At 41.5% G+C, this 25,319-nt stretch overlaps 1 protein-coding gene across 3 annotated transcripts in view; it reads right to left on the bottom strand.

The window, feature by feature from the left end:
- Mettl4 (methyltransferase 4, N6-adenosine) overlaps window positions 1-25,319 on the bottom strand; it is a 122,443-nt gene that overhangs the window by 13,999 nt on the left and 83,125 nt on the right. The window contains exon 10 of one of the 3 annotated variants that reach the window (XM_087566540.1): window positions 87-951. The exons of the other annotated variants lie outside the window; for them this stretch is intronic. The gene's annotated coding sequence lies outside the window, so the exon portion shown is untranslated. Of the gene's footprint in view, window positions 1-86; window positions 952-25,319 lie in introns of those variants that run through there. 3 annotated transcript variants of the gene reach the window in all.

Raw genomic sequence — 25,319 nt, 5'->3', positions numbered from 1 at the left:
TTTTCCAAGCCAAGACCTCCAACATCCATAAAGACTCTGACCAACCATGTTCACCCTTTTTATCTTTCTCTTTTTTCTTTTTTTTTCTGTCTATTGCCAAAATCTCAAAGCAAAAAAAAAATACAGTTAATGAAAAGTTACTCAGCATCTCCAACTATTTGTGAACTAACAAATCAGTAGTTGAATTTTAAGCACCAAGCACTCCCTGGTTTGCCCCTTGTTTGTTCCTAATAGTTCCTGCAATAGAACCCCCAACCTTTCAACTCTTTCCATCCCCAAAATATCTTCACTACCTTCTCCACTTACAGCAAAGGACAAAGAGAATCTTTAGCAAAGTTGTGGTATATAAGAATAAACGATTTTCTTTTCACATCCCACCAAGACTCACATCGACAGTCTAATTTTCTTTAACTCGGAATGTGACCGTACTTGGAAATAGGCACTTTACAAGGGTAATCAAATTAAAATGAAGCCATGAGCACAGGACCTAATCAATACGACCGGTGCCCTTATAAAGAGGGGAAATTTGGACTCCGAGACGCAAATGGGAAGATGATGTCAATGGGGGAGAGGAAGAAGACAGCACCAAGAGAGAAGCTGGAAACAGATTCCACTGCGGATCACTGGAGCAATCAACTTGACAGTGCCTTGAACTTGCAGCCTCCAGAACTGTGGACTAATAGAACTAGATGTCAAGCCATCTACTCCATGATACTTCTTTGTGCATATCCGAAGGAAATATTTTTTAAAACCTCTTAAAGAGATATCTGTACTCTTGGGCACGTTCTGGCATTGTTCAGTGTATTGGCTTGTCGTCTGTTGGTATGAGAAACACCTTAGTCAAGTGCAACTTGGGGAGGAGAGAGGTTTTTTGGGTTTCAGGCCCCATCACAGTCCTCAGTGTGGAAGGAAGTCAGGGCAGGAACAGAAGCAGGAACCTGGAGGCAGGACCTGAAGCAAAAGGAAGAGTTTACTGATCTGTTCTTCCTGTCTTGCTCAGACTGCCTTCTCATGTAACTCAGACCACCCACCAGCCCAGGAGTTGCACTGCTCACAGTGGACTGGGTGCATCAATCATTAATCTAGAAAATACTCCCACAGGCAAGCCCTCCGGCAATCAGATGGGGAAAGTCCTTAGTTGACATTCCAGGTGGCTCTAGGATTTGTTAAATTGACAAGAACTAACCAGCACATTCACAATATATACTCGATATGGGGGAAATCTATCGATGGGTAAATGGATAGAAAAATGTAACGTATAAATTGTGTATGAAAATTGCTTAGTCCTTAAAGGAAAGAAAGCTTTTCATTTACAACCACAATAATTAGCCTAAGGAACATGATAGCTAAGTTGGTCATAGAAAGATAAATATGTGATAATCTCATGTGTATGTGTAATCATAAAAAGATAGAGCTCAGGGCTGGGGATTTAGCTCAGTGGTAGAGCGCTTACCTAGGAAGCGCAAGGCCCTGGGTTCGGTCCCCAGCTCCGAAAAAAAGAACCAAAAAAAAAAAAAAAAGATAGAGCTCATAAAAACAGAACATAGAATGACAGTTATCAGGGGCTTGGAGGCTGACAGGAAAGGGAGAGGTGGTAGCCAAAGGGTAGAAACTTTTAGCCAAAACGCTTCAGTTCTGAAAAACCAAAGTATAATGAAACAGTGAAACCTACACTTCCTAAGAGCATGGACAGGACTACAAAATTATACGTGTGTGATATTTTTTAAACCTAAACTCTACCCTTATACTAATTAGCTTGAGTGTGGTCATTGTTGCAAAACACATCTACATATCAAAGCATCATTGTGCAAACAAATCAGAAGAAAGGCCATCACTTCGTATACCTTAAATATGCACAAATTTCATTTATTAATCATAACTCAATAAATTATAAAAAGGAAAACAAAGTTGCATAAGTACAGTCTAGAGCTATAAAGATGAGCCTGTCTGGGCAGATGGGTGTGTATGTGTTCAAATATTTAAACAGAGGCTCACGCTCAGATCTCAGTAATCACAACAAAGAAGGATCAATCGCATACCCTGCTTTATTGGATCCCAGCACTTCCAACAGGAAATACTTGTTAACCTGGAGGTGTGCCTGTTTCACAAATAACAGACCCTGAGGGAGGAAAGGCCAAATGGCTTTGCAGAAGGTGGCAATACCTGTCCCTTTGGGAAGCCCTATTACATCAGTGTCTTGTTCCTGTCCCCTGAGAAACTGTCAGGACTAACATGTGAAAGGTCCTCCACCCACTACTCGCCTCTATGTCATAATCAGGAAATAACCCCCTTTCTTCTATACCCCACCTGTTTTCACACCAACTGCACTGATTTTTTTTTTATATCCATACCTTTTCATCTCTTTGCTTGGTTTGTTTGCTTGTTTGTGTGTTTTAAGATGAGGTCTAATGGAGCTGGAGAGATGTTGACTCTCAGTTGAGGGAGCTGACTACTCTTCCAGAGGACCAGTGTTCAGTTCCCAGCACCTACATAGGGTAGCTCTCTATAACCACAGCTCCAGGGGATTCAGCGTGCTTTTCTGACTCCTGTGAGTACCTGCACACATGTGCATATGCCCACACGCAAACACACAGATATACATGTAAGTAAAAATAAAATAAAGTCTTTATTTAAAAAAAAGACAGAATAGAGAGTGATATAGTACAAGTTGTCCTACAAGCTCCAAATGCTGGAACCACAATGTTGACACACCTTGCCAGGTTAGGTTATCCTGTCTTTAGTGAGATCCCAAGTCTTTTTGACAGAATCCCAGTTGTCTTTAGTGGCCCTTTTACTGTTAGTTACAAGGTATTTTCAGAGTCACCTTGCACGTTTTCAGCCCAGAGTCTGAACTTAGCTGTTTTTCCAAAGACCTGAAGTCCTTTGAGGGCAGGAAGGGTGCTTTTGCTGCTAGGTCAACCACTGTGGTTCTAGCTTTTTTGTGGATATATCTAGGACTATTTCCGGAGTCCATGCTGAAGTTTCCAGCTGAGACTAAATTTGGAGGATTTGTGTCTTTATTTGATTTATATTTATCTGACACTGAAGAACAAGGCAATTCATGACACTAACAAAACTACGTACTTTATCAAGACGTATAATATATTATTATATTTTTAAAATGAGAACACTAGTAACTACACATGTTACTAGTATCATGACATCATGCACATAGAGAGATAGAGAGATAGATACAAACAATGTGGTATCTTTAACTGCATTCTATATACTTGTAGGTAATTTTATGTGTGATGGTTTTACAGGGTTGTTTTTGTAGTTTATTTGATTGTCTGTTGAGACAAGGTCTCATTGTGTAACCCCATAACATAGGCTGACTTGGAACTTGCTACTTGTAGCCCAGACTGCCCCAAAACTTAATTCTCTTTCTGCCTCAGCTATTACAGGTGTATGCCTCCATATCAGACAATTATGTATTCACTTGGCTGGACAAGACTGGATATTTGGTCAGTTATAAAGGGATTTCCATGTGCATATTTTTAGTGAGATTTACATTTAAGTCAGTAAAGTAAGTAAAGCAGAACGCCTTTCATAAGATGTGTAAGCCTTATCCAATCAGGTGAAGGTCTGAGGAAACAGTAGGTAAAACAACCCTGAGCAAGAGGAAATTCTGTTAGAGGCCTTCAGCCTTGAGTTACAATATCAGCTCTTCTTGAGATCCTATCTTGCCAGTCTTCCTAAAGATTTTGAACTCAAATATTCTTAGTATGAACTCACGATTTTATGTACACATTTGATTGGTTTATTGTGTGTTGTGTACTGTATATATGTGAACATCACATATAAATACATAGACTGGATGTTCATATCCCCCTTATACATTCTGTTGTAGAGTGTTCTGCACAGAAGGACCTTCATCTTTCCTTCCTACATCTACTTAACCAACCGTGATATAGTGACACCAAAAGGCATCCATTCTCTATTGATGAATATTTGGGTTGTTTCCAATGTTTTCTGATGCATATTAAAAGACAGTACATTAAACTGTGGGTCAGAAATTCTGTTATCAGTGATTTTTTTCCTCTACTGTGGTTGTGGAGGAGTGTTTGTGTGTGTGTGTGTGTGTGTGTGTGTGTGTGTGTGTGTGTGTGTGTGTGTGCACGCGCGTGCATGTTTGTGAGATCAGGTCTAGTCAATCCAATGGCCAAGAACTTGCTATTTAGCACAAGCTGGCTTTTGAACACAAGATCCTCCCACGGTGCCGCCACTCTCCTGCTGCTCTGTATTCTGTACCCTCAAACCATGAGCCACAACAAACCTTTCTCTCCTTAGCTTCTTTTGTCACAGAGATAAGAAAAGAACCAGCAACAACTCCTTTTTCCTTCTGAAGAGCATCATGCTGGTTCACTGACAGCCCTGTGCTGATCAAACTGAACAAGCTCTACCTGTGTGGATAAGAAATGTGAGGGTCTATTTCAGAGCGGTAAATATTGTTGCTTAAACATCTCTATCCAGGCATGCTGGTGTGTGCCTACAATCCCAGCACTCAGCTCTAAGCACTTGGGCGATTTCAAGTTTAAGACCAGCCTGGGCTGCATAGCAAATTTGAGGTATATCTTCAAATTTGAGTTATCTCCCAAGTCCAAGGCCAGCTTGGGCTATAGAGCAACTCTCAAAGAAAACCAGTTAAATTCCTAACAGTCCAATAGTGTGGGACATGTCGATTTGTCCCTCTAAGGTGAAAATGCATGGCTGCGTTTGACCCTTCTAAACCCCAAAAGGGAAGCCTAAGCAATAAAGAATGTATTCTGAAGGAGACAATGTATCCCTCCTTTGTGTGGCACTCTGATCCACTTACCATAGAGTCCACAGAGCTGCTACATTTGAATGAGGCAAAAGGCTCTGAAGTATGTCCAGGCTGCTGCACAAACTTCTCTAACAAAGTGGCCAGGCCATGAGGAGGCCAGGTGTTTGGCCAAATATTATATTGTCATGGTGCATCTGTGAGGGTCTTGCTGGGTGAGGTGAATATTTGAGTCAGTAAACTGAGTAAAACAGACTTGTCTCTGTGATTTTAATGAGCTTTATCCATTCCTTTGAGAGAGTTCACAAACAGAAAGGCCGAGGGCAATAGAATTTATCCTGTCTGCCATACTGCTTTGAAGCTAGGACATCAACTCTTTTCTAAAATTATATTTTATTTCTATTACCTAAATACGAAGTTTTTGCCTACCTGTGGTCTGTGTGCCACATGAATGCATTGTGTATGGAGGCTTGAAGAAGGTGACAGATACACTGGAATGGCAGTTACAGGTAGTTTTGAGTCCTCATATGGGTCTTAATAACTGAACTTGGGTCCTTGAGAGCAAGAAGTACTCAACAACTGAGCCATTGTCCTCTATCCTCTATCCTCTCTATCCTCTTTCTCTCTTTTTTTAGAGCTCTTGTGTACTCTATAGTTATTCCCTTTCATATGATAGTTATTAAATTCTTCCCAGTGAGATTGGGGGGGACAGCAGAAGAATGAAATAATTTTTATTCCCTCACCCCTAATAACTACTTCATATAAATGTCATTGATGCTAACAATAGAGATGTTACTGAAATTAAATTGTAAACACCAAGGCCAAAGAAAGCATAAATCTTACACTACTCATGACTCTGTGTGATGTGGTCCCCTTCCCTGTTCCTTCTGGTTTCTACTTTCGCCTTTTATTTTAGTCTGTTCATTTGTACCATAAGGGCTTGGGGTCAAATACAGGATTGCTCCTGTAAAATGGAGCTTTGGGTCTTCATCTATCTCCTAGGGAAGACAGTTCCTCTTTCATTGAGACAAATAGTACATTCTGCCTAGACATTGGTCTCTGAAGGCTTGGGCTCAGAAAGTGGAAGGGCCACATTTGTCTTCTCTGAAAAGGTTAAACAGCATGCTATGGGGGAGTGATTTATTGGAGACTTTGATTCTGAATGAAACAAAGTCAGGAAGTCAAGTCTGGGGATCCGGGCAGGATAGGGCAGAATCTCCAACAAGACTCATTCTGATTTCTAAAAAAGATGTCAAATGAAGGGAGCAGAAGAAACATCAGATGTGTGCACTGTGTGCAAGCACCAGATGTGTGCACTGTGCCCAAGGACCAGATTGTGCACTGTGTACAAGCACCAGATGCGTGTGCTACTTCCAGGCACCAGATGTGTGCACTGTGCCCTGGCACCAGATGTGTGCACTGTGCCCAAGGACCAGATGTATGTACTGCCCCCAAGCACCAGATTTGTGCACTGTGTCCAGGCACCAGATGTGTGCACTGTGTCCAGGCACCAGATGTGTGCACTGTGCCCAAGGACCAGATTGTGCACTGTGTACAAGCACCAGATGCGTGTGCTACTTCCAGGCACCAGATGTGTGCACTGTGTCCAGGCACCAGATGTGTGCACTGTGCCCAAGGACCAGATGTGTGTACTGCCCCCAAGCACCAGATTTGTGCACTGTGCCCAGACACCAGATGTGTGTGGTATGCCCAGGCACCAGATGTCTGCACAGCGCCCAAACAATACTGCATCATTTCACTTCCAGGGTCTTTGACTAGGTCATAAAGACACTCTGGCACATTCTCCAAATATAGCAGTAGAGGAGCAAATTAAAGTCAGTAGTGAAGAATAGGGAAAGTTACGCAGAAGGACCCTTGATGTATCTGTGAGTGGATACTAATGGCAAATTCAGCAATGAGGGTGTTTATGAAATTTGTTTTTAATGAGAACAAACCTTTTATTCTTCTACAAATAAAACAACAAAAAGCAAACAAACAAACAAAAAAAACACTTAAAAGTAATTATGACCCAACCATGGTGGGGTAGGCCTTTAATCCTAGCACTTCAGAGTCCAAAGCAGATGGATCTCTCCATGAATTGGAGACTAAACAGGGATAAGAGCCTGACTCAAAAATGCCAACATTCAGAGAGAAATAAATCCACGTAATATGAATAGATATTGATGATATTCTTTCCTAATGGCAAGAATATTTTTTTCTGTTTATGTGTTTCCCTTCGGTTCTTTGTTGGTTTCATTTGGCTTGAGTTTCATTGGGGATTTTTGGTGTTGTTGTTTGGTTTGGTTTGGTTGAGGTTTTTGTTTGTTTGTTTGTTTGTTTGTTTGTTTGTTTGTTTGTTTGTTTTGTCTAATGTTGCCCAAATTGGTCTTAGACTCTTTAGCTCAGGTGATCCTCATGCCTCAGCTTCCCATGCAGCAGGGACTACAGGTGTCCTCCATACCACCTGACTCAAGAGCAAGCCTGGATTAGGGTTCCCAGGAGGCATGGGTTATTAATGAAAATCTAAGGGCCAAGTACAGATTATCTCCTTATGAATCATGCTCAGGGAAGCCCAGAGCCTCTTAAAATACTACAAGCTATCACCATTACCCTTGGTTTCCCATATTAACTAGGTGGTAAGACTCTATTGTTAAAGACATCACACACTTTGGTTATAGGATACAGGGAGATAAATCTTAAACTGAACCCATTGGCTATTCCAGTGCAGGAAAGTGCTAAAAAGACATCAATAGTTTTATCCAGCACTAGATCCTGAGTGCTTTAATATCAACCTACCAGGCAAGAGGTACCCACTGGTATGATAGTTATATGACTATGTAATCATCTGTTTTCTTGATTGGAATTGAATCATGCTCTATGGGCAAGAGTTCATGCATAATACTATAAGCAAAGTCAAAACTTGTGGTAGGCCTTAGGGGAAAACCTATTGCTGTTCTTTTCTGAGTCACTATGTTATCAAACTGCCATGCAAATATTTATGTGCGCAGATTTGTGTTTCTCCCAATCCTGGTTTGAGAAGCTTCTATTAGAGTGACTAACACAGAGACTCATACTGTTGAAAGTCCTGAGAAATCATGACAGAGTAAATGTTCAGCCTGTAACATGCTGTTCCCTTGACATGACATAGCTGCTATACATATAAACTCACAACACTGATTATGTAGACAAGACAAAGCCAGTTAAAAATTCAAGCACAGAATGGAAGAGAACTTCCTAAGACATGATTCCTAGTTGAGAATCTCTTTGCAGTTGATGGTTGCTGGGGAAGGGAGAGTCATTTTTCTTTGGGGGTGTGTCCTCTGCTATGTTCCCCATCTCCCCATGGATAACCCCTCACACATAAGCATACGGGCCTCATTAATTAAACTCAATAGATTAATTCATTAAATGTTTAAAGTTGCTTTTTGTTTTATCGATATGATTATTTTTGCCCGCGTGTATGTAAGTGCCTGTTGAAGTCAGAAGAGGATCCCTGAATCCCTGGAACTGGAGTTCAAAGAGGAGTTACAGGAGCTCTACCCCTAGTTAATTATAGTTAAGAGTATATGAAGTTTGGACTGAGATGGGATAGCTGGAGAGGGAATTCCTTGAAGGATTTAGGAGCAAGTGAGCAGTGGATATGATCAAGATACACTATAAACTTGTATGACTTTTTCAAGGAATGTGTCCTGTCCTAGGCATAAATGTTACTAAAAATCATCCTACATTCTTCTGAGAAAAAAATGGAAGAAACAAGAAAAAAAACTGATAGACTTGAAAACTATATGAGAAGGAGAAAAGGATTTGTTAAAGCAGGGAGTGTGCTTGGTGATCAGTAGACAGGAGTGTTTGGATTTCATGTTGAACTGGTCCACGGGGAGAAAGAAGCAGATGGCACTTAGTACATGCAGGGAACAGGTGCTGATGAGGCTGATGATGCTGTGAATACAAATGGCATCCCAAAGGATGCGGGCAAGATGGGCATCACATAGCCAACCGTGCAACACTGGGCACATACACATCAGATACTGATGAGAACCAATTAAGCAAAGGTTCTGGACGTGAGAAAGAAAGTGGTGAAAGGGGTGCTAAAGAAGACAAAGAAGAGGACCAAGAAGAAAACAGAGCTGTTGGGCCATTCACGTTGAAGATTTTACTGTAGAAGATTTAGATGAGAGCTCCCTGCTCCCAAACCTCATGAGAGAGAGAGCTCATCACCAAGACAGGTGGGCACTCCTAAGACTGCAGGGCAGGAGAGAACGCCAGTACTGGCCACCCTTGCTCACATCCCTGGCCCAAGAGGAAACTGTATAGGGCCTTTGGGAATGGGAAGATAGGGACACTCAAGCTGCAGGAATGCTGCAGTCCAGGCTGCCATCCAGACTGTGCCTGGATCTGAAAGGACACTGTCAAACAGCTCCCTGCACCAAAATCCCATGGGACGGAGAGATAGACCTTTCAGAGGGGCAGGCACACCTGGGAAGCCAGAGGCGACTACTCTCTGCCCACATTTCTGACTCTAGAGGAAAACTCCTAGCACCATCTGGGCCCCCTGTGCACAGGGTCCCGAGAGAAGGCAGGTCAGGCCCTTCTGGTTGCTGCCCTCACAGAGAGGTGAAACCCAGCTCTGAGGAGTGACTTCAGGAGCGAGAAAAGAGGTAAGACCAACTTTTCTGCTCCAAGTGACCTGCCTAGTGAACTCAGGACACACGCCAACAGGAACAGCTGAAGACCAGTAGACAGGAATGACTACAAGCCTGAAAGAAGAACACTCTGTTCCCATAACTGGCCAAAAGAAAACAGGAAAACAGGTCTACAGCACTCCTGACACACAGGCCTATAGGATGGTCTAACCACTGTCAGAAATAGCCGAACAAGGTAACGTTATGGCAAGAGGCAAGCACAGGAACCCAAGAAACAGAAACCAAGATTACATCATATCACCAGAGCACAATTCTCCCACCAAAGCAAACACTGAATATCCAAACACACCAGAAAAGTAAGATCTAGATTTTAAATCACATTTGATCATAATGAAGGAGGAATTTAAGGAAGACATAAAGAACTCCCTTAGAGAAATGCAGGAAACACAAATAAACAAGCAGAAGCCTATAGAGAGGAAACACAAAAATCCCTGAAAGAATTACAGGAAAACACAACCAAACAGGTGGAAGGAATTAAAAATGGAAATAGAAGCAATCAAGAAAGAACACATGGAAACAACCCTGGATATAGAAAACCAAAGGAAGAGACAAGGAGCTATAGATAAAAGCATCACCAACAGAATACAAGAGATAGAAGAGAGAATCTCGGGAGCAGAAGATTCCATAGAAATCATCGACACAACTGTAAAAGATAATGTAAAACAGAAAAAGCTACTGGCCCAAAATGTACAGGAAATCCAGGACACAAAGAGAGGATCAAACCTAAGGATAATAGGTATAGAAGAGAGTGAGGACTCCCCAACTCAAAAGGAGCAGTAAATTTCTTCAACAAAATCATAGAAGAAAACTTCTCTAACCTAAAGAAAGAGATGCCCATAAACATAAAAGAAGATTGGACCAGAAAAGGAACTCCTCCCGTCACATAATAGTAAAACCACCAAATGCACAAAACAAAGAAAACAATATTGAAAGCAGTAAGGGAAAAAGATCAAGTAACATATAAAGGCAGACCTATCAGAATTACACCAAACTTCTCACCAGAGACTATAAAAGACAAAAGATACTGGACAGAGGTCATACAGACCCTAAGAGAACACAAATGCCAGCCCAGGTTACTGTATCCAGCAAAATTCTCAATTAACATAGACGGAAAAACCAAGATATTCCATGACAAAACCAAATTTACACAATATCCTCCTACAAATCCAACCCTATAAAGGATAATAAATGGTAAACCCCAACACAAGGAGGCAAGCTACACCCTAGAAAAAGCAAGAAAATAATCGTTTTGCGACAAAGCAAAGAGAAGAGAAGCACACAAACATAATCTCACATCCAAACACAAATATAACAGAAAACAACAAGCACTATTCCTTAATATCTCTCAACATCAATAGATTCAATTCCCCGTAAAAAGACACAGATTAACAAACTGGATATGCAATGAGGACCCAACATTTTGCTGCCTACAGGAAACACACCTCAGAGACAAAGACAGACACTACCTCAGGGTAAAAGGCTGGAAAACAACTTTCCAAGCAAATGATCTGAAGAAGCAAGCTGGAGTATCCATTCTAATATCGAATAAAATCAATTTTCAACCAAAAGTCATCAAAAAAGATAAGGAAGGACACTTCAGATTCAACAAAGGAAAAATTCACCAAGATTCACCAAACTCTCAATCCTAAATATCTATGCTCCAAATACAAGGGCACCTACATACATAAAAGAAACCTTACTAAAGCTCAAAGCACACACTGCACCTCACACCATAATAGTAGGAGATTTCAATACCCAACTGTCATCAATGGACAGATCATGGAAACAGAAATTAAACAGAGACATAGACAGACTAACAGAAGTCATGAACCAAATGGAGTTAACAGAAATTTATAGAACATTCTAACCTAAAACGAAGGGATATACCTTCTTCTCCCCACATCATGGTACTTTCTTCAAAATTGACCACATAATCGGTCAAAAAACAGGCCTCAACAGATAAAGAAAGATAGAAATAATCCCATGTGTCCTATCAGACCACCATGGGCTAAGGTTGGTCTTCAATAACAATAAGGAAAGAATGCCAACATATACATGGAAATTGAACAATACTCTACTTAATGATAACCTGGTCAAGAAAGAAATAAAGAAAGAAATTAAAGACTTCTTAGAATTTAATGAAAATGAAGTTACAACATACCCAAACTTATGGGACACAATGAAAGTTGTGCTTAGAGGAAAACTCATAACTCTGAGTGCCTGCAGAAAGAAACAGGAGAGAGCATATATCAGCAGCTTGACAGCATACCTAAAAGCTCTAGAACAAAAAGAAGCAAATACACCCAGGAGGAGTAGAAGGCAGGAAATAATCAAACTCAGAGCTGAAATCAACCAAGTAGAAACAAAAAGGACCATAGAAAGAATCAACAGAACCAAAAGTTGGTTCTTTGAGAAAATCAACAAGATAGATAAACCCTTAGCCAGACTAACGAGAGGACACAGAGAGTGTGTCCAAATTAACAAAATCAGAAATGAAAAGGGAGACATAACTACAGATTCAGAGGAAATTCAAAAAATCATCAGATCCTACTACAAAAGCCTATATTCAACAAAACTTGAAAATCTGCAGGAAATGGACAATTTCCTAGAGAGATGCCAGGTACCGAACTTAAATCAGGAACAGATAAACCATTTAAACAACCCCATAACTCCTAAAGAAAGAGAAGCAGTCATTAAAGGTCTCCCAACCAAAAAGTCCAGATCCAGATGGGTTCAGTGCAGAATTCTATCAGACCTTCATAGAAGACCTCATACTAATACTATCCAAACTATTCCACAAAATTGAAACAGATGGAGCGTTCCCGAATTCCTTACAATTACTCTTATACATAAACCACGCAAAGACCCAACAAAGAAAGAGAACTTCAGACCAATGTCCCTTATGAATATCGACGCAAAAATACTCAATAAAATTCTGGTAAACCGAATCCAAGAGCACATCAAAACAATCATCCACCATGATCAAGTAGGCTTCATCCCAGGCATGCAGGGATGGTTTAATATACGGAAAACCATCAACGTGATCCATTATATAAACAAACTGAAAGATAAAAACCACATGATCATTTCATTAGATGCTGAGAAAGCATTTGACAAAATTCAACACCCCTTCATGATAAAAGTCCTGGAAAGAACAGGAATTCAAAGCCCATACCTAAACATAGTAAAAGCCATATACAGCAAACCGGTAGCTAACATAAAACTAAATGGAGAGAAACTTGAAGCAATCCCACTAAAATCAGGGACTAGACAAGGCTGCCCACTCTCTCCCTACTTATTCAATATAGTTCTCGAAGTCCTAGCCAGAGCAATCAGAAAACAAAAGGAGATCAAAAGGATACAGATTGGAAAAGAAGAAGTCAAAATATCACTATTTGCAGATGATATGATAGTATATTTAAGTGATCCCAAAAGTTCCACCAGAGAACTACTAAAGCTGATAAACACCTTCAGCAAAGTGGCTGGGTATAAAATTAACTCAAATAAATCAGTAGCCTTCCTCTACACAAAAGAGAAACAAGCCGAGAAAGAAATTAGAGAAACGACACCCTTCATAATAGACCCAAACAAATGAAGTACCTCGGTGTGACTTTAACCAAGCAAGTAAAAGATCTGTACAATAAGAACTTCAAGACACTGAAGAAGGAAATTGAAGAAGACCTCAGAAGATGGAAAGGTCTCCCATGCTCATGGATTGGCAGGATTAATATAGTAAAAATGGCCATTTTACCAAAAGCGATCTACAGATTCAATGCAATCCCCATCAAAATACCAATCCAATTCTTCAGAGAGTTACACAGAACAATAAGGAGAAAGAGGAACACTCCTCCATTGTTGGTGGGATTGCAGACTGGTACAACTATTCTGGAAATCAGTCTGGAGGTTCCTCAGAAAATTGGACATTGGACTACCTGAGGACCCAGCTATACCTCTCTTGGGTATATACCTAAAAGATGCTCCAACATATAACAAAGACACTTGCTCCACTATGTTCATAGCAGCCTTATTTATAATAGCCAGAAGCTGGAAAGAACCCAGATGCCCTTCAACAGAGGAATGGATACAGAAAATGTGCTACATCTACACAATGGAATACTACTCAGCTGTCAAAACCAATGACTTTATGAAATTCATAGGCAAATGGATGGAACTGGAAAATATTATCCTGAGTAAGGTAACCCAATCACAGAAAAATACGCATGGTATGCACTCATTGATAAGTGGATATTATCCCAAATGCTCAAATTACCCTAAATGCACAGAACACATGAAACTCAAGAAGGATGACCAAAATGCGAATGCTTCACTCCTTTTTTTTTTCGGAGCTGAGGACCGAACCCAGGGCCTTGTTGTTGCTAGGCAAGCACTCTACCATTGAGCTAAATCCCCAACCCCTCACTCCTTCTTTAAAAGGGGAACAAGAAAACCCTTGGGAGGGAATAGGGAGGCAAAGTTTAAAACTGAGACTGAAGGAACACCCATTCAGAGCCTGCCCCACATGTGGCCCATACATATACAGCCACCCAATTAGACAAGATGGATGAAGCAAAGAAGTGCAGGCTGACAGGAACCGGATGTAGATCTCTCCTGAGAGACACAGCCAGAATTCGGCAAATACATAGGCGAATGCCAGCAGCAAACCACGGAACTAAGAACAGGACCCGCGTTGAAGAATTCAGAGAAAGGACTGAAAGAGTTTGAAGGGGCTTGAGACCCCATATGAACAACAATGCCAACCAACCAGAGCTTCCAGGGACTAAGCCACTACCCTTGGATTGACCCTGGGCTCCAAATTCATAGGTAGCAATGAATAGCCTAGTAGGGGCACCAGTGGAAAGGGAAGCCCTTGGCCCTGCCAAGGCTGGACCCCTAGTGAATGTGATTGTTCGGGGGAGGGCGGTAATGGGGGGAGGATAGGGAGGGGAACACCCATATAGAAGGGAAGGGGGGGTTAGGGGGATGTTGGCCTGGAAACTGGGAAGGGGAATAACAATTGAAATGTAAATAAGAAATACTCAAGTTAATAAAGATGAAAAAAAGAAAAAAGTGGTCATAACAGAAAACAATTGATCATTGCTATTGTCAGTCAATGAAGATTAACTGCTCTTCTGACTTTTGGTTTTCAGTAGGCATGTGTTATTAACCAGGAACAGCATATATGTATGTGAAAATTTCAGTTTTAACGTCTGATTTCCTTTTCTTCCCTTTGTAGGTATCCATTTGAAAGCATTCCCAAAAGGTGAGCACTGTGCTTGGTAAAGGGACCTGCATATGTAGATTCAACGTTATATAGCTTTGTTCAACTCAAGAAACACTTTAAATGGACTTGTTCTCATCTGACAGGCTCAGCTTATATGCACTGTATGACGCTGCTTAGTTTTCTCTATTTTGCCAACAATATTATAAATAATATTAAAATCTGAAATGCAGATAGATTTTTTTAAAGCACAACATGTAAGTTTGAACATAGACACACAAACGAAAATAATGAAGCCACGTGATAACGAAAGCAGACAAGGGTGATGCAGACAACACCCCAAGAAACTGCAGAGACAGATACCCTCCAACATCCATGAAATGATACAATGAAGATGTGGAGGACACAGTGTCTTGGAAAACGACGACCCTGCAACACTTGATCTTAAACTTCTAGCCCCCAAAGAGTGAAATAATATTTCTGGATTTTGGAGCTGACGGCATAGCACCACTGTAGTGCTACCTTACATTAGTGAATCCCTGGGTTCAATCTTGTACCACAAAATAAGTAAATAATGTATATTTATTTCAGTTATATTGTTTAAGGTAATACAAACTCACTTGGTGTTTTGCTTAGGCAAGACCCACAGGAGAACAAGTGATGTTTGGAGAGAGTATAACCAGGACTCAACTAACAGTGACAGCAGGCTTGCATAGTTGGCCCTGCAACGCTTGGTCGCTCTCAGGCCTTCCTCTTCACTGATCTTTACTTCCTTGAGAGAGGCACATCAGAGACATTCTGGCATCCCGGCTGCTCCTGGTCACTCCGACTCATGCGGATTTGGCAGAGGCCTGGTGGTTTCTGCTACACCGTGCCACTGCTGCTGATTTGTGTTTGTTATCCTGACACCACTAAACTGGACGGCTAGTTTCCTGACAAACGGAGATTGGAATTGCCTCAAGGAAATACATCTAACAAGTCCACACCCCCTTGTCCTACTTACCATCTTTTCTCCCCCACCTTTGAACGGTGCACTAGAAACAGGGTCAAAGCACTTGAGAACGCTTATTAACAGTAGGTTTTAAAAAATTCTAAGCCTGTAGAGCATTCTTAGTTGCTATGAGTCCAAATGTTTCGTCCCTTCTTTTCTCCTGTTTTAAAGTAGTCACACAGGACATACGTTATACCTCTTGTAATTGCCCATATTTTGTTATGTTCTGGGTTTTTTATTTCTGTTTGCTTGCTTTTCTGCATATATATGCATGTGTGGTGTGTATGTATTTATACAGGTGTGTGTGCGTGCATATATACAGGTGTGGGTGTGCTTATATACAGGTGTGTGTATGGTATAGATACATATATGGGGTGTACACATACAGGTGTGTGTGTGTGGTAGGTGTATGCATATATACAGGTGAGTATGATATATATATATATATATATATATATATATATATATATATATATATATATTTGTGCATGGATACATACAGGTGCGATGTGTATGTGTCTTTCTCTATTGTGTGGCTGCCAGAGACTGCTGAATGTCTTCCTTGATTGCTCTCTACTTTGCTTACTAAAACTGGAGCTCAACAGTTTGGTTAATCCAGCTAGCCAGCTTTTCCTGAAGATCCCAAATCACCACCTCCTGGGTACTTGGGTTACAGGTGAGACAAGACACCCACCTGACTTTTATGTGGATGCTGGTGATCTGAAGTCTAGTCTTCATGCTTGCATAGCAAGCTCCTTATCTATTACACCATCCATTTGTCTGTCTTTTGCAGCATTAAATAACAAAAAAAGCACCATCCCACACTAGCGCCTTCTGGTCCCAGCAGTCCTGCCGCTTCCATGGCTAGCCCCTTGCAGTGACTGCCCATCTCAAGATTCTCTTGTGCAGATTCTGCTCACATTCCCAGCCATCTGCCCTCTGTGGTTAGCAGTTCAAATCCCTGTAACCCAGTAAAATCAAAATTTATCAATCAGATTTATATCAGTAAATTCTCACCCCACAAAACGTCCACACAACTACTCAGAGCCAAATGATACTGATATAAACTGCCCACCCAGAGAAGACAAATTGTTCTGTAGTAAGATGTTCATAGCTACCTGTGGCTACTTAAAGCCATGAGGAATCTGGATCATCTTTCTCTCCCTCCGTCTTCCTTCCTCCCTCCATCTCTCCATCTCTCTGTCCTGTCTGTAATTCTAGCCCACCTTCCTTCTCCACTACCCAATCACAGGCTTTTGCCTTACCTTGTGCCTGCCCTCACCTACATATAGACAGCAACCCACAGTCTTTACCCCTACCCAGTCTCTCTATCTGTCGGGTTTCTTCATTTGTATGAAGAGACATCTTACTATTACAGGGATAATGCTTCCTGGTCTAAAATTTCCTATTTTTTATTGTTTGGGAACACATTCCACAACGTGTATGTGGAAGTCAAGGAACAAGTTGCAGTAGCTGGTCCCCTCCCTCCATGTGGATCTCAGGGACCCAACGTGAGCCTTCAAGCTCAGCAGAAAGTGCTTTTATCCACTTGGCCATTTTGTCAACCCCAGGACATTTACTTTTGAAAGAGGAAGGTATCAGTTCTTGAAGGAGATGGAATATATGTGTGGTGCACATGAGCATACAGGTGTGTGCATGTGTGTACACACATGTGAAGGCTGGACCAGGATGTCAGGTGTCATCCTCCACAGTCCTCTACCTTCTGTCTCAAGAAAGTCTCTCTCTGAACCAGAAACTCTGTTTCTGCTGGACTGGCTTGCCAGCAAGTTCTTTCCGTAGTCTTCTCTTTATCCCCTAACCACCAGTGCTAGGGTTGCAAAATGCACGTTCATACCCAGTTTTTTATTTGGTTGCCAGAGCCTCACACTCAGGTCCCCATGCCCGAAGAGCAGTGCTCCCACTCACAGAGCCATCTCCCCAGCTGATGTTTTTCCTTTTCAATCTAGAAAGGTTTTATTAATATGTTTTCAAGCTCACTGAGTCTTTCCTTGGCCATGTCCAGTCTCCTGTTGGGCATTTTTTGTGTTAAAGGGAACAGCTTTTCTCAGAACATCCATATTTCTTGTCATATCATATACATGCTCATGTATGTCATAGTATTTTCTTTTCTTTTAGACCTCCTAGTTACCTTTTATTTTTTCTTTTTGAGAAGATATTTCACCATGTTGTTCATAATAGCTATGCTGGATAGTTTTATGTCAACTTGACACAAGCTAAAGTCTTCTGAGGGGAGGGAACCTCCATTGAGAAAATGCCTCCATAAGATTAGTCTGTGGGCAAGCCTGTAGGGCATTTTCTTAACTGATAATTGATGTGGAAGGGCCCAGCCCTTTATGGGTGATGCCATCCCTGGGCTGCTGGTCCTGGTTCTATAAGAAAGCAGGTTGAGCAAGTCATGATGAGCAAGCCAATAAGCAGCGCTCCTCCATGGCCCATGTCTGCATCAGCTCCTGCCTCCAAGTTCCAGCCCTGCCTGAGTTCCTGTCCTGACTTCCTTTGATTAGATGAACAGTGACGTGTAAGTGTAAGCCAAATAAACCCTTTCCTCCCAAACATGTTTTTTGGTCTTAGTGTTTCACCTCTCCATGAAATCCTAGCTCAATCATTGATCTTAATACCATGGATTCAATATATTCCCACCTCAGCCTCTCAAGGAGCTGGGACTACAGCAATGTAACACTGTATCTGGCACTCCTCATTGTTTTAAATTCCCATTCTGATAATTCCAAAATCTCTTTCTTTTCTAATTGTGGTTCTGATATTTGCTTTTTCTCTTCAGAAAAACTGGCTAATAAATAATAAAATTTAGATGAAAAGGGAAAATATCCAGAATAGTCAACATAACATGGAAGGAAAATAATGGTGGTGGGTCAATACTATCTGGTATTAATATGCGAATAAGATGGGCACGATGTCACATAACTACCATCCCAGCCCTGATAGGCTGAAGTAGGATTATGGTTTTGTGGCCAATTGGACTACATGATGAGTTCACAGCCTGTCTGGGCTGCTCAGAAAGACCTGCCTCAAAAAGCCCAGACATGAACTGGAGAGATGGCTGAGTAAATATAGTGCTTGAAGCAGAAACACCAGGACTTGGGTTTGGGCCCCCAGAATCTACATAGAGCTGGACTTGAGTTTGGTTCCCCAGAGCCCACATAAACTGGACCCAGGAGTACACACATGTAATCCCAGTACCCCTGCAGTGAGATGAGAGAATACACAGAAATTCCTGGACTAGCAAGAGCAAACAACAAAAAGGAAACTGTTTCAAATATTTTGGAAGTCAAAGACTGACTCCAGAGGCTGTCCTCCAGCTTCCACACCATGAAGAGGAGAGAGTAAAAAAATAGGGGCTGGGGTAGAGCGCTTGCCTAGGAAGCGCAAGGCCCTGGGTTCGGTCCCCAGCTCCAAAGAAAGAACCAAAAAAAATATATATATATAGGCTAAGAAACAGAGACAGAGAATAGGCGATGATGATTAAGACAGTACGGGGTCTTCCTGGTTGCTGCTGCTGCAGAGAGCCCGTGGGCAGCACCCCACGAGCGAACTTGAGCCCCGGGACCACAGGTAAGACCAACTTTTCTGCTGCAAGAAAGCTGCCTGGTGAGCTTGGGACACACGGAAGCAGAATTCCTGTAGAACCCGGCACTTTCTGTGTTTACCAGAAGTCCCACACCCGCGGATCCCGGCCCGCAGCAGCTCTCTGCCCCCAGACCCTGTGAGAGAGAGACCCAACCGCCTGGTCAGGTGGGCACTCCTGAGGCTGCAGAGCGGAAGAGACCACCAACACTGCTCACCCCTGCCCACATCCCTGGCCCAAGAGGAAACTGTATAAGGCCTCTGGGCTCCCGTGGGGGAGGGCCCAGGAGCGGCAGGACCCCTGTGCCTGAGACACCACGAGAACCAGAAGGAAACAGACCGGATAAACAGTTCTCTGCACCCAAATCCCGTGGGAGGGAGAGCTGAACCTTCAGAGAGGCAGACAAGCCTGGGAAACCAGAAGAGACTGCTCTCTGCACACACATCTCGGACGCCAGAGGAAAAAGCCAAAGACCATCTGGAACCCTGGTTCACTGAAGCTCCCGGAAACGGCTGCACAGGTCTTCCTGGTTGCTGCCGCTGCAGAGAGCCCGTGGGTAGCACCCCACGAGCGAACTTGAGCCTTGGGACCACAGGTAAGACCAACTTTTCTGCTGCAAGAAAGCTGCCTAGTGAACTCAAGACACAGGCCCACAGGAACAGCTGAAGACCTGTAGAGAGGAAAAACCACACGCCGGAAAGCAGAACACTCTGTCCCCATAACTGACAGAAAGAGAGGAAAACAGGTCTATAGCACTCCTGACACACAGGCTTATAGGACAGTCTAGCCACTGTCAGAAATAGCAGAACAAAGTAACACTAGAGATAATCTGATGGCGAGAGGCAAGCGCAGGAACCCAAGCAACAGAAACCAAGACTACATGGCACCATCGGAGCCCAATTCTCCCATCAAAACAAACATGGAATATCCAAACACACCAGAAAAGCAAGATCTAGTTCCAAAATCATTTTTGATCATGATGCTGGAGGACTTCAAGAAAGACGTGAAGAACTCCCTTAGAGAACAAGTAGAAGCCTACAGAGAGGAATCGCAAAAATGCCTGAAAGAATCGCAAAAATCCCTGAAAGAATTCCAGGAAAACATAAATAAACAAGTAGAAGCCCATAGAGAGGAGACACAAAAATCCCTGAAAGAATTCCAGGAAAACATAAATAAACAAGTAGAAGCCCATAGAGAGGAGACACAAAAATCCCTGAAAGAATTCCAGGAAAACACAATCAAACAGTTGAAGGAATTAAAAATGGAAATAGAAGCAATCAAGAAAGAACACATGGAGACAACCCTGGATATAGAAAACCAAAAGAAGAGACAAGAAGCTGTAGATACAAGCTTCACCAACAGAATACAAGAGATGGAAGAGAGAATCTCAGGAGCAGAAGATTCCATAGAAATCATTGACTCAACTGTCAAAGATAATGTAAAGCGGAAAAAGCTACTGGTCCAAAACATACAGGAAATCCAGGACTCAATGAGAAGATCAAACCTAAGGATAATAGGTATAGAAGAGAGTGAAGACTCCCAGCTCAAAGGACCAGTAAATATCTTCAACAAAATCATAGAAGAAAACTTCCCTAACCTAAAAAAAGAGATACCCATAGACATACAAGAAGCCTACAGAACTCCAAATAGATTGGACCAAAAAAGAAACACCTCCCGTCACATAATTGTCAAAACACCAAACGCACAAAATAAAGAAAGAATATTAAAAGCAGTAAGGGAAAAAGGTCAAGTAACATATAAAGGGAGACCTATCAGAATCACACCAGACTTCTCGCCAGAAACTATGAAGGCCAGAAGATCCTGGACTGATGTTATACAGACCCTAAGAGAACACAAATGCCAGCCCAGGTTACTGTATCCAGCAAAACTCTCAATTAACATTGATGGAGAAACCAAGATATTCCATGACAAAACCAAATTTACACAATATCTTTCCACAAATCCAGCACTACAAAGGATAATAAATGGTAAAGCCCAACATAAGGAGGCAAGCTATACCCTAGAAGAAGCAAGAAACTAATCGTCTTGGAAACAAAACAAAGAGAATGAAAGCACACAAACATAACCTCACATCCAAATATGAATATAACGGGAAGCAATAATCACTATTCCTTAATATCTCTCAATATCAATGGCCTCAACTCCCCAATAAAAAGACATAGATTAACAAACTGGATACACAACGAGGACCCTGCATTCTGCTGCCTACAGGAAACACACCTCAGAGACAAAGACAGACACTACCTCAGAGTGAAAGGCTGGAAAACAACTTTCCAAGCAAATGGTCAGAAGAAGCAAGCTGGAGTAGCCATTCTAATATCAAATAAAATCAATTTCCAACTAAAAGTCATCAAAAAAGATAAGGAAGGACACTTCATATTCATCAAAGGAAAAATCCACCAAGATGAACTATCAATCCTAAATATCTATGCCCCAAATACAAGGGCACCTACATACGTAAAAGAAAACTTACTAAAGCTCAAAGCACACATTGCACCTCACACAATAATAGTAGGAGATTTCAACACACCACTCTCATCAATGGACAGATCATGGAAACAGAAATTAAACAGTGATGTCGACAGACTAAGAGAAGTCATGAGCCAAATGGACTTAACGGATATTTATAGAACATTCTATCCTAAAGCAAAAGGATATACCTTCTTCTCAGCTCCTCATGGTACTTTCTCCAAAATTGACCATATAATTGGTCAAAAAACGGGCCTCAACAGGTACAGAAAGATAGAAATAATCCCATGCGTGCTATCGGACCACCACGGCCTAAAACTGGTCTTCAATAACAATAAGGGAAGAATGCCCACATATACGTGGAAATTGAACAATGCTCTACTCAATGATAACCTGGTCAAGGAAGAAATAAAGAAAGAAATTAAAAACTTTTTAGAATTTAATGAAAATGAAGATACAACATACCCAAACTTATGGGACACAATGAAAGCTGTGCTAAGAGGAAAACTCATAGCGCTGAGTGCCTGCAGAAAGAAACAGGAAAGAGCATATGTCAGCAGCTTGACAGCCCCACCTAAAAGCTCTAGAACAAAAAGAAGCAAATACACCCAGGAGGAGTAGAAGGCAGGAAATAATCAAACTCAGAGCTGAAATCAACCAAGTAGAAACAAAAAGGACCATAGAAAGAATCAACAGAACCAAAAGTTGGTTCTTTGAGAAAATCAACAAGATAGATAAACCCTTAGCCAGACTAACGAGAGGACACAGAGAGTGCGTACAAATTAACAAAATCAGAAATGAAAAGGGAGACATAACTACAGATTCAGAGGAAATTCAAAAAATCATCAGATCTTACTATAAAAACCTATATTCAACAAAACTTGAAAATCTGCAGGAAATGGACAATTTCCTAGACAGATACCAGGTATCGAAGTTAAATCAGGAACAGATAAACCAGTTAAACAACCCCATAACTCCTAAGGAAATAGAAGCAGTCATTAAAGGTCTCCCAACCAAAAAGAGCCCAGGTCCAGACGGGTTTAGTGCAGAATTCTATCAAACCTTCATAGAAGACTTCATACCAATATTATCCAAACTATTCCGCAAAATTGAAACAGATGGAGCACTACCGAATTCCTTCTATGAAGCCACAATTACTCTTATACCTAAACCACACAAAGACACAACAAAGAAAGAGAACTTCAGACCAATTTCCCTTATGAATATCGATGCAAAAATACTCAATAAAATTCTGGCAAACCGAATTCAAGAGCACATCAAAACAATCATCCACCATGATCAAGTAGGCTTCATCCCAGGCATGCAGGGATAGTTTAATATACGGAAAACCATCAACGTGATCCATTATATAAACAAACTGAAAGAACAGAACCACATGATTATTTCATTAGATGCTGAGAAAGCATTTGACAAAATTCAACACCCCTTCATGATAAAAGTCCTGGAAAGAATAGGAATTCAAGGCCCATACCTAAACATAGTAAAAGCCATATACAGCAAACCAGTTGCTAACATTAAACTAAATGGAGAGAAACTTGAAGCAATCCCACTAAAATCAGGGACTAGACAAGGCTGCCCACTCTCTCCCTACTTATTCAATATAGTTCTTGAAGTTCTAGCCAGAGCAATCAAACAACAAAAGGAGATCAAGGGGATACAGATCGGAAAAGAAGAGGTCAAAATATCACTATTTGCAGATGACATGATAGTATATTTAAGTGATCCCAAAAGTTCCACCAGAGAACTACTAAAGCTGATAAACACCTTCAGCAAAGTGGCTGGGTATAAAATTAACTCAAATAAATCAGTTGCCTTCCTCTATACAAAAGAGAAACAAGCCGAGAAAGAAATTAGGGAAACGACACCCTTCGTAATAGACCCAAATAATATAAAGTACCTCGGTGTGACTTTAACCAAGCAAGTAAAAGATCTGTACAATAAGAACTTCAAGACACTGAGGAAAGAAATTGAAGAAGACCTCAGAAGATGGAAAGATCTCCCATGCTCATGGATTGGCAGGATTAATTTAGTAAAAATGGCCATTTTACCAAAAGCAATCTACAGATTCAATGCAATCCCCATCAAAATACCAATCCAATTCTTCAAAGAGTTAGACAGAACAATTTGCAAAGTCATCTGGAATAACAAAAAACCCAGGATAGCTAAAGCTATCCTCAACAATAAAAGGACTTCAGGGGGAATCACTATCCCTGAACTCAAGCAGTATTACAGAGCAATAGTGATAAAAACTGCATGGTATTGGTACAGAGACAGACAGATAGACCAATGGAATAGAATTGAAGACCCAGAAATGAACCCACACACCTATGGTCACTTGATTTTTGACAAAGGAGCCAAAACCATCCAATGCAAAACAGATAGCATTTTCAGCAAATGGTGCTGGTTCAACTGGAGGGCAACATGTAGAAGAATGCAGATCGATCCATGCTTATCACCCTGTACAAAGCTTAAGTCCAAGTGGATCAAGGACCTCCACATCAAACCAGACACACTCAAACTAATAGAAGAAAAACTAGGGAAGCATCTGGAACACATGGGCACTGGAAAAAATTTCCTGAACAAAACACCAATGGCTTACGCTCTAAGATCAAGAATCGACAAATGGGATCTCATAAAACTGCAAAGCTTCTGTAAGGCAAAGGACACTGTGGTTAGGACAAAACGGCAACCAACAGATTGGGAAAAGATCTTTACCAATCCTACAACAGATAGAGGCCTTATATTCAAAATATACAAAGAACTCAAGAAGTTAGACCACAGGGAAACAAATAACCCTATTAAAAAATGGGGTTCAAAACGAAACTCAAGACGGATGATCAAAATGTGAATGCTTCACTCCTTCTTTAAATGAGGAAAAAGAATACCCTTGGCTGGGAAGGGAGAGGCAAAGATTAAAACAGAGACTGAAGGAACACCCATTCAAAGCCTGCCCCACAGGTGGCCCATACATATACAGCCACCCAATTGGACAAGATGGATGAAGCAAAGAAGTGCAGACCGACAGGAGCCGGATGTAGATCGCTCCTGAGAGACACAGCCAGAATACAGCAAATACAGAGGCGAATGCCAGCAGCAAACCACTGAACTGAGAATAGGTCCCCCCGTTGAAGGAATCAGAGAAAGAACTGGAAGAGCTTGAAGGGGCTCGAGACCCCAAAAGTACAACAATGTCAAGCAACCAGAGCTTCCAGGGACTAAGCCACTACCTAAATACTATACATGGACTGACCCTGGACTCTGACCCCATAGGTAGCAATGAATATCCTAGTAAGAGCACCAGTGGAAGGGGAAGCCCTGGGTCCTGCTAAGACTGAACCCCCAGTGAACTAGACTATGGGGGGAGGGCGGCAATGGGGGGAGGGTTGGGAGGGGGACACCCATAAGGAAGGGGAGGGGGAGGAGGATGTTTGCCCGGAAACCGGGAAAGGGAATAACACTTGAAATGTATATAAGAAATACTCAAGTTAATAAAAAAAAAAAAAGACAGTACGGATATTTTTGCTGAAAAT

This window comes from Rattus norvegicus, chromosome 9 (assembly GCF_021556685.1).
Source record: "Rattus norvegicus strain SHRSP/BbbUtx chromosome 9, alternate assembly SHRSP_T2T, whole genome shotgun sequence".
Lineage (NCBI taxonomy): Eukaryota > Metazoa > Chordata > Mammalia > Rodentia > Muridae > Rattus > Rattus norvegicus.
The sequence above is the reverse complement of the archived record's forward strand: the minus strand, read 5'-3'. Positions and strand labels throughout refer to the sequence as shown.